Source organism: Marmota marmota, unplaced genomic scaffold (genome assembly GCF_001458135.2).
Source record: "Marmota marmota marmota unplaced genomic scaffold, marMar, whole genome shotgun sequence".
Classification (NCBI taxonomy): domain Eukaryota; kingdom Metazoa; phylum Chordata; class Mammalia; order Rodentia; family Sciuridae; genus Marmota; species Marmota marmota.
The window spans coordinates 7,931,948-7,938,362 of NW_026000229.1; positions in this window are offsets into that span (position 1 = coordinate 7,931,948).

The window sequence follows — 6,415 nt, forward strand, 5'->3', positions numbered from 1 at the left end:
ATGCTAAGAGCCAAGTATATGATGCATGGCATTTTTGGTCGAAAGGTGACGCCAGCTAGCCATGGAGATGGTATGATTATGTTAAGATTTGCATTCATATGGATATTGGACTCCTGCTGTTCACCTAGGCCGACTACGGGACTCCTGGAGAGTTCCCATTGGTTGGGGAAGTACAGTAGGAGGGAGTTCCGGGGGAGGAGCTCTCTGCGGTTCCGAGAGGAGGCCGCGTGGGTGGAAAAAATCTTCCCGGGTGGTACCGGACATTGGTGGCAGTTTCAAAAAATAAACTTTGTTCCTGCTTGAGTGGCTCGTGATTTTGTGCCCAGCCAGACTGCGGCATGATTCAGGATTAAACAAATAGGTAATTAATGAAGATAGTCTACTTAATCATCTCTTTTGTCCTAGGGAACCAGAATTTTTGTTATGGAAAAGAAGAGATACAGATGAAACATAGAAATGGTTAAGTTTAATGAACTCATCCTATCTATCTTCCTAAGTGTTAGGGGAAATGACCAATTCAAGAATGAGTAGCCTAATTCCCTAACACCCAGATTATTATTTTTTTTTAAAAAAAGTTAGGCCAACAATTTCACTTCTAGGTCAATTCAAAAGAATTGACAACAGGTGTTCAAACAAAGACTCATATAGGAATGTTTATGACTGTATTATTTGCAACAGCCAAAAGAATGGAAATAACCCAAATGTTCATCACCTGCTAAATAGACAAACAAAATGTGGTATATCCATACAGTGGGTTGTTATTTAGTCATAAGAAGGAGTGAAGTCTGAACATGTCTAAGTATGAACACATGACCATATTACTCTTTGCAATTGTTCCTGCCCTCGTCTACATCACTCAACAAATACAGACAGTATTGTACTGCTCACAGAGGTGGTTTCAGAGTTCCATTACCAAAAGACAATATTTTTTTTAATGTGAATTTTAGCAAAGTGATATTTTACTACCTCTATATTTAACATACAATGGACACTTCTAAACATCTAGACAGACTAGGAGTTTCAAGTAAGAACTCAGTTTGTTCACTGTGTACAGGATAGTCTTGAATAAATTGCACACATGTAAAAATAGTTCTATTTTGAAAATGTCTTCAAAATGTGAGTATTCTGGTTCTTCACTGACCCAGTGGGTTATAATGCTGAAATTTTCAGAAGACAATCTTTCCTAGGTATTTTAACACAATTTGTTTATTAATTCTACTTTTGTCATACACTGGCAACTTCTTTAACATCTAGAAAGGACTAGATTAGGACTCATTTGTCCTTTATATACACTACATACAGAGCAAAGTAAAACATGTTCAGACATTAGTTTTCTATATATTTCGTGCATTTTGTTTTGTTGTGTATCTAGTATATAGGTGGACAAACGAGCCCAGGTTTTGTAACATCTAATCTCTAGATGTTAAAGAGTGTATGACCAAGTAGTTAGAAAAATTAGCACATTTTGTACATTTTTCTGTTGAAATCCATAGGAAAGCTTTCCTCTATCAACAACTTTTGGGTGTGAATTCGCTCTAAGCATTCAAATGTTTCTACTTGTTCACTGGATTGAAAGTAGAGAAAGGAAATGAGGACTGAAAGGTTCAAGGACAAAATATTAGAAGATACTTCTGATTACAACCATGGTAATCTGTGTGCATAGTGGACAGTTCTTATGTGGAATATCTAGTCCTTCTATATATTTAGAAGTGCTTGATGAACTTAGAAGTAGTAGAATAAAACTTTTTATAAATAGCTTTTAAAAATTGATGGGATGGGCTGGGGATGTGGCTCAAGCAGTAGCGCGCTCGCCTGGCATGCGTGCGGCCTGGGTTCGATCCTCAGCACCACATACAAATAAAGATGTTGTGTCTGCCGAAAACTAAAAAATAAATATTAAAAAAAAAAAAAAAGTTGTAATGATAGAAGAGTAATAGAAATATTAAAAAAAAAATTGATGGGAAATACTGTGTCTGGAATTGTTAAACCACCTCTGAACAGAACACTGTCTGTACTTGTTCACTGGGTTGAGGGAGGCAGGAGGGAAGTTGCAAAAGGTTTTGTTAAGCGTGCTGGACAATTTCAGCTTACCCATTGCCTTGCAATGTGCATTTTATTTAACTTTGCTTTCATATATATATTGTGTATATACTGGACAAATGAGTCTTAATTTTATATAGCCTCTAGATATTAAAGAGGTTGCCAATGTATAACAAAAGTATAGTAAACTAACACACTTTGTACAAAAAAAAAAAGGAATGAAGTACTGATACGTACTACAACACGGATAAGCCTTGAAAATATCACATTGAGTGAAAGAAGCCAGACACAAAGGCCACATATTGTACGATTCATTGTATTTATATGAAACATCTGGAGTCAGCAAATCCATAGAGACGAAAGGCAGACTAGTGATTGACAGAGACTGGCAAAGAGGGAGGAAATAAAAGTGTACAGATTAGAAGGGAGAAATCAAATTGTCTTTGTTTACAGTTAACATGTTCATCTAAATAGAAAATCTGAAAGAAGTGACAAAAGTCTTCTGGAATTAATAAGTGATTATAGTAAGTATTATGGTTCGGCAGAAATGTTCAGAGGCAAAATGATTAGATCATGAGAGATGTAACCTAATCAGTGGATTAATCCATTTGATTAATAATTTGAAAAGGCTACTGTACTGGGTGGTAACTATAGCTGGTAAGGTGTGGCTGGAGGAAGTAGGTTACTAGGGGCAAGGCTTCTGGGATTATATTTTGACCCTTGATCCTTGCTCCCTCTTTCTGTTTTCTGGCGGTTGCAAGCTGAGCAGCTTTCCTTTGCCATGCCCTTCTGCCTCACCTTCCGCCCAGAGCAATACAGTCAGCCAACCAAACCTCTGAAACTGGGAGCCAAAATAAACTTTTCCTTTTCTAAATTGTTCTTGTCAAGTACTTTAAAAAAAAATTATTTCAAGTTTCAAAGTTTGTTTGTTTGTTTAGTTGTAGATGGATACAATATCTTTAAAGCCAACACAGTAAGGCTATAGGATACAAGGTTAACACACACACTTAATTTGCTTTCCTATATATCAGTGATGAACAAGTAGAGTTTGAAATTAAAGCATTAAATTGACTTTCGCACTCCCGAAATAAAATATTTAGGTATGAATCTAACAAAACATGTAAAAAAACTATATGAGGAAAACCACAAAACTCTAATCAAAGATATCAAAGAACAAATACAATGAGAGATATTTCATGTTCCTGGATAGAAAAACTCAATATTGTCAAAATGTCAGATCTTCCTAATCTGATCTATAGATTCAATGTCAATTCCAATCAAAACCCCAGCACATTATTTTGTGGGTATTGACAAACTGATTCTAAAATATATATGGAGAGACCGAAGACCCAGAAGAGCCAACTTAATGTTGAAGGAGAAAATCAAAATTAGAGAACTGACACTACTTGACTTCAAGAGTTACACATATAGTAATTAAAACAGTGTGGTATTAGTGAAAGAATAAATAGATCAATTGAACAGAATAGACAGCACATAAATAATTAACTGATTTTTTAAAAAGAGCAAGGCAATACAATGGAGCAAACATCTTTTTTTTTCAAGAAACATTGCCAAAACAAATGGACCTACACATGCAAAAAAAAAAAATCATCTGGATAATTACCTTTCAAAAAAATTAACTCGGGCTGGAGATGTGGCTCAAGTAGCCCGCTCGCCTGGCATGCGTGTGGCCCGGGTTTGATCCTCGGCACCACACACAAATAAAGATGTTATGTCCGCCAAAAACAAACAAACAAACAAAAATATATATTAAAAAATTCTCTCTCTCTCTCTTTAAAAAAAAAAAAAAACCTCAAAATTGGGCTGTGGGTGTGGCTCAGTGGTAGAGCGCTTGCCTAGAACATGTGAGGCAATGGGTTCAAACCTCAGCACCACATAAAAGTAAATAAATAAAATAAAGGTTGAAAAAAGGAAATAATGTAATGTAAAGAAATATTAACTCAAAATGGATTAACCAAGAGCTGGGGCTGTAGCTCAGTGGTAGAGCACTTGCCTAGCATGTGTGATTCACTGGGTTTGATCCTCAGCACCACATAAAAATAAATAAAATAAAGGTATTTAAAAGAATGGATTAACTAAATGTAAAATACAAGACTGCAAAATTCTTAGAGGATAGCATAGGAAAAAACCTAATTGACCATGGGGTAATAATGACTTTTTATGTACAACACACAGTATGATCTGTGAAATAAATAATTGATAGGCTGACTTCAGTAAAATAAAAAACATCACTCTTTGAAAGACAATGTCAGGAGAATAAGACAAGCCATAGACTGAGAGAAAATATTTGCAAAAGACACACCTAATAAAGGCCTAGTCTTCAAAATAACACAAGAAATCTTAAAACTCAACAATAAGAAAATAATCCAATTTTAATTGGGCATTTTTAAATGGGCAAAAGACCTGATCAGACTTTACCAAAAAAGATACACATGGCATACAAGTATGTGAAAAGATGTTTAGAAACGTGTAATTAGGAAATTGCAAATTTATCTATTATAATGGCCAAAACCCAAAACACTGATACTACCAAATGCTGTTAAGGATTTGAATCAAGAGAAACCTTTCTTTACAGCTAGTGGGACTGCCAAATGGTGTATTCACTTTGAAAGAGTTTGACAGCATATGAACTAGCAGTCACACTCCTTGGTAGTCACACAAAGGAAATGAAAACTATGTCCACCCCAAATCCTGACATGGATGTTTACAGCAGTTTTATCCATAATTGCCAAAACTTAGAAACAACCAAAATGTCCTGTTGTAGGCGAGTGGATAAATTGTTGTGCACCCAGATAACAGAATATTAATTCAGTACTAAAAATAAACTATCAAGACGTGAAAAGACACAGAGGAATACTAAATACATATTACTAAATGAAAAAGGCCAATTCCAACTAAATGATATTCTGGAAAAGGCAAAACTATGGAGACAGTAAAAGGATCAGTGGTTATTAGAGGTTGAGGAGCGAGGGGTGACTAGATAGAGCCCAGAGACTTTTTTTTTTTTTTAGTTGTAGTTGGACACAGTACCTTTATTTAATTTATTTTTATGTGACGCTGAAGATTGAACCCAGTGCCTCGCATGTGCTAGGAAAGCGTTCTACCACTGAGCTATAACCCAGTCCAAGCCCGGAGGATTTTTAAGGCAGAGAAAATATTCTGTATGACACTACAATGGTGGATAAACGTCACTGTAGATTTGTCAAAATCCATAGAATGTACAATATCAATTATGAACCTTAATGTAAACTATGGACTCTGGGTGACAATTATCTATCAATGTAGGTTCATCAATTGTTAACAAATATACTACCTGTGGCACAGGATGTCCATGGGGAATTGTTTTTGTGTAAGGAAGATACGTAGGAATTCTTTGTACTTTCTGCTCAATTTTGCCCTGAAACTAAAAATGCTCTAAAATTAAAGTTTGGAAGGAGGAAAACCAAACCAAACCAAAACAAAGCCAGCCAGCCAGCCACGGCCTTTCCAGACTTAGGGAATTTCTAGTAATAGTAAGGTGATTGTTATGTGTTTGGGACAAGGGATGGGGAGGGTGGTGAAGCAGTTCCTCAGGATATTTTTGGTACCAGGGATTGAACGCAGGTACATTCAACCACTGTGCATGTCACATCCCCAGCCCATTTTTTTTTATTTTGCGACAGGGTCTTTCTAAGTTGCTAAGGGCCTCTAAGTTGCTGAGGCAGGCTTTTAACTTGCAATCCTCCTGCCTTAGCCTCCTGAACCCTAGAGAATTTTAAAAGTTCCTGATTTTGTAGCAGAGCCTTGTCTGGAACTACAGTACTACCCTATTCTAAGATGCCTGCCCACGTGAAAGACTTCAAGTATGGTCTCTGCCCAACGGGTAAACTTTTTTTCAAAATCAAGGTTACCTACACCCTACAATTCCAAGGGGCGGAGAAACGCATCAGCCCGTGTACAGAACGCTGGGGGGCGGGGGGGAGTTAGGCACCGACTAACTTATTATAAGCTTTAAATGGGCTGAAGCTAATAAACTTTGAAGATCAACTCTGGGTCGACATTTATTTCCTTTAATCCGTTCGGGCGAGAGGTGGTCTATTCATTGCAAACCATAGCTGCAATTTAGCAAGGAGAGGGTCCCACGTGAACGCGGCAATCTAAAAGTACTCCACTTTATCTGCGCGATTGGCGCTGGCGGAGGACAGACAGGACGCCAAGCATGAGCTTCTGGTGGAGATTTGCAAGGTGGCTGGTCCCCCGAAACCTGCACCAAGGAGTGAGGGTGCCGAACCCCGATTCCAGGCCAGATCCCATGGAATATAAGCAGGTGGGGCGTGTAGAACGGTAAGTTTTGCACATTTCTGGGGGGGGGGGG